Raw genomic sequence first — 4,795 nt, 5'->3', positions numbered from 1 at the left:
ATGTATATCCTTATCCTTTCAAAGACTTCTCAAAGGTTACTTATGTCTGTGGGGATGGTTGGTTGAATGACTAAGTACCTAGGGGAGCTGTTTGATGCAGGATTCAAGATAAGGACCTTAAGTAAGATCATTGAGTGATCGTGGTCCAGCTCTCAAGCAAGAGCAATTCGAGTCAATGGATGACCGATGAGCTAATAAGCTCCGTAGATGTGGCAAAGGTAAGATCTTGCAATACCTGCATAGATCTAGATAGAATGGTTTAGGGGAATGAAACCTGAGAATCGTATGACTTGGTTTGGGTTTAGGATTGACCTTTAAGCTAATCGGTAGTTGTGTAAACTGACCAAAGCTAAGGTGATTCGATCAGACAAGTGTTAGATTGGTTTTAGACCAATGGTTAATTAGAGAATAATCCGCTGCGTATATGTTGAAAGGATCTAGGCTATAAAGGACTAGGAAAGTCTTTAGCTAAGGTCTAAGTTAGCCCTCGCCTTTAGGCGATATTATAATTAAAGGGCGAAAATTAAGAGGTTCGGCCAGGAAGTGGACCGAGCGACGTAAGGCTTCGACCGCAGCCTAGTCGGCTGGATCGGGGTGTTACAAGTTGGTATCAGAGCATGCATGATCCTGTTTAGGACAACGCTCTAAGATGTTGGTTTACGAGTGGACTTGTGATCAGATGGATCAGCTAGGACTCGGTACAAGTCAAGGTTGGTTTCCTTAAATCTAGTTGGATGGAATGAACCAATTCCAATCTGAATCCGTCCAAGGAAAGAATGAGGAAACTCAAGATGTTCGTTTCAATCAATGAAAGAACATGATGTTAAGTATCTTAGTATGATGGGGATTGAGGTATATTATAATTGCTCTTGTGAATGGTGTCAGCATTCGCAAAGGTAATAAGCTTTGGAGAATGGTATGGGACGTTTTCCAAATGTGTGATCAAACCGAAATCCTACTCATCTAGGTACCCACTGGAAGTGGAAGTATTGAAGTTCTAGACAATGCAATGAGGGATGTTATGGGACGTCCTTCGTGGTATGGTCATGAACCAAAGTATTTTCCATGAGACAATGGTACATGATTACAACAAGATGTTGTGAATCAGTCTAAGGTAGTTTATGTTTACGGTTGAGTGGTCTGGGGAACAAGGCAATCCACTAAAGCTTGGTCGCTTAGGGATTTGCAGGAGTCTACCAGGACTCAACAAGAGACATCACTCCTTAAGGATCCATATGGATCGAATAGGGCTCGACCAGTGTGGCGAGTGACCTAGCGGATGGACCAAGGTGGTATGCAATCGAGTCCAGAGATGGACCAGGGTTGGCTTACCTGAACGAGTTCATATCTGCTAGGGCCCTCAAGTAGAAATGCTTGGTCTGGAACCTAGAATGTCTAGGGGATTCTGATGAGGGGTCTCTGATAGGAACCCTCATGATTGGTGGTGTAAAAACCAACGTACTTTCCGACACAGGGGCTACACATAGGTTTTGTGAGTCCGGGAACTAGTCGGAAAGGGTCTGTTCTGTCTGGACGCTGGTGATAATTTTGGGATAGTGAGGGCAGCCGGTGGGCAAGCCAGGAACTCATTAGGTCTCATGTCGAATATCCCAGTGTCAATTCAGGGAAAGGTATTCTCTGTGAATATGTTTGTGTCCACCTAAAGTATCACGAAGTGATCCTAGGTATGGACTGGTTGGGAAAGTATCGGGCCACTCTCGATTGCCATAGAGGTCGTGTGCAATTGGATACTGGGCTTCATCCGATCCAGTACCAATGTCTGTGTTCGGCTCAAGAGGAAGTATGGTTTCAGCAGTTCGAGCGATTCGGATGCTGGAACAGGGTTGTCAGTCCTTTTTTGATACAATTACAACTACAGATCCTGGCAGTTCTGTCTGTCTGAAAGACCTTTCAGAGGATTCGTTGGTGTCTAAGTTCCCAGAGTGTTCCAGTCGCTACAGGGTGTCCCCCCTGATAGATCGGATCCATTTATGATTGAACTAGCGCCAGGGACAGCTCCGCTGTCCAAGAGTCCGTTTCTGTCGGCTCTCGCCGAGATGGCAGAGCCGAAGTTGACCATGTCCGGGAGAGGACCATGGTCGCAGTACAACCAAGTCGGAGTTTGACCTAAGGATGAAAATGATCAAGTCCAGTAAAGGACGAGGATCAGGCCACGACGTATTCGGAGATGGACCTATGGTCGGGGTGAAACGGTCGAGTCCCTGAGTGGACCATGACCGGAATATGATCACGTCCGTAAATGGACCAGGATCGAATTATGACAAAGTCCAGTGAAGGACAGGAGTCAAGTCTGAGGCGTTTTTAGTCTGGAGGGACTAAGAGAGCAATGTGGCCAAGCCTGAAAAGGTTGTGGCTGATTAAGGGGATGATCCAGTACATTGTGGCTGAGGTCATGAGCCTTATTGTCCATGAAGGACAAAGAATCATAACAATCTGTTAGGACTCATTGTAGGTCGAGCAGCCTAAAGATTTGAACGAGTTCGTGAGGACTTGACTGGTACATCAATGGTCAAAGAGATTCGATCATTGGAGAGTTCATTTGGTTCTTTAAGAATCAAGTTGTTCTGTTCAAAACGAGACTAAGTTCAGTTGGGACATTTTGTCATGAGACAAGGTATAACCACCACTGGATTCGAGGACGAATCCATCTCAAGTGGGGGAGACTTGTCGCATCTCCGTCCCGGGATCTTGACATAGGGCCTAGACGTTTCGATAGAAATGAGACTGCCTTGGTTCAAATCAAGAGAATTGATTGTGAACAAGGTGGGATGAGTGAAATGATCAGAATGGATCATGGGAAAACTCAGTCTATGTTAATAAATGGATCAAAGGAATTAGACGGATTGGATAGGATGAAGAGAACAAGTTGGGAAAGTTGTACAGTAGCTGGACGATGTAGACGGGTAACTCGATCAGCTAAACAAAGCTCGATCAAGTGCAGTCTAGCTCGGTCCAAGTTATGTCAGCTCAACTAGCTGAGCTACTAGCTCACTCATCTGGTTCAGCTGAGATTCAGCTCAACTCAGCTGGACTGAGTGTTCGGGTCTTGGGCAGTTGGGCCAGGTCCGGACTATGGTCGGGCCATATGGTCGACCCAAGGTGGCTACGGGCCGGTGGGCTCTTGTGGTCGGGCCATGGGCTTGGGATATCAGTTTGGGCTTGGGTTTGACATGCCTAGATGTTGTTGGACGTGCCTAGATGTATCTGGAAACCTCCAAGATCCAACAGGTGCAATCTGGACCGTTGATTGTAATCGATGGCCAAGATCTGTTCCGAAAGGATGCTTGCAAGGGATGTGTTCCTTCGCACATGCCCTTTGGTTTTCTATATAAAGGGAGGACGTCCAGGGATAAATTCATTCATTCTCATTCATTCTAATTCTGTCTGAGACAAAGGACACACGTCCTAAACAAAGGGATCCCCCAATGAGAATCGAGGATCCAAGCCGGAAGGGCAGAATCCGGGATCCAAGCCATAAGGGCACGATCCGGTTCATGGTGGGTATGGCTTTAGCCATATGAGGCCGTGGCTTTTAGAAGTCACTGAGGCCAAGAGGAAGACTTATTCCTGGAGGGAAATAGGCGCAAAGGACCAAGGGTCCAAGGGCAGTTAGCCAGGAGGCGGACTGACCGATCGTTAAGGGCTATAGCGGTTGTGAGTGGTTCTATCTCTGTTTCTTTATATTATTATGTCTATATGATATATATATTTGGAACGTGATAGTTAACCATGTTACCACGTCATAGACCCTGGTGTCATGGTTGGTTACGTTGATCGCTAACCATAGCCGAGAGGTTGGATCAAAAGGGTACTAGTCGCCAAAGGTTGCGTGTTGCCAAGGGTCATGAGTTACCAAAGGTTGTGAGATACTAAAGGATGCAAGTAACCAAAAGGTACGAGATACCAAGGGTTGCAAATATCAAAAGGTACGAGGACCAAAGGGTACTAATGACCAAAGGGTGCATCGTGATCCCAAGGATGCAATGTATCGTGATCCAAGATCTGCGATCATGTCAGGATCCCAGAGGTACGAACGTGTCGTGATCCAAGAGGTACAAATGTGTCGTGATCCAAGAGGTACGAACGTATCATGATCCATCGGATGTGAACGGGTCGTGACCTAAAGGGTACGAACGGGTCGGGACCGAAAGGGTACGAACGGGTCGGGACCGAAAAGGGTACGAGTGATTCGATGGTTAAAAGGACACCACATGCATTATGTTGGGCATGGACCCACATGATGGCAATGGGTTGTCAGTTTGGTCAATACATGAGTGTAAGGAAATAGCGAAGGCCTTAAGGGCTAGTGCAATCCGTAATGGATGGTTCTAGCCGCAAAGGCTAAGTGGGATATCTTACAATCAACTTCGGGTTGGTGAGTGGGATAGGCGCCATATGCCTTATGTAGGGCGTAGACCCACATGATGGCAATGGAAGGCCGGTTATGTCAATACCTGCTAAGTAGACGATGGCTTATCAAGTCTAGTGGTCGGATCATGTTTCATGACGATGTTTCGATGGCCGAGCACTAGTATGGATAGTCACGTTGCTGGAGTAAGAGTATTGATGTGATGCTTCTAGATATCAACCTTGGTGTTGATAACTTCGAGATTGGCTAAGAGTTATGACGAAGTATATGGCTAGTCCTATGTGTCGTAGACCATAAGTATTGAGCCTAAGTATGATTGTTCAAGGAAGACCGTGTAAGATCTGATCATGGTTGAGTATGGACAACCTAACCTCTGAATGATGGTCCAAGGTGTCGGTACTAACC

The sequence above is a fragment of the Brassica oleracea genome, chromosome C9 (assembly GCF_000695525.1).
Source record: "Brassica oleracea var. oleracea cultivar TO1000 chromosome C9, BOL, whole genome shotgun sequence".
Taxonomy (NCBI): domain Eukaryota; kingdom Viridiplantae; phylum Streptophyta; class Magnoliopsida; order Brassicales; family Brassicaceae; genus Brassica; species Brassica oleracea.
The sequence above is the reverse complement of the archived record's forward strand: the minus strand, read 5'-3'. Positions refer to the sequence as shown.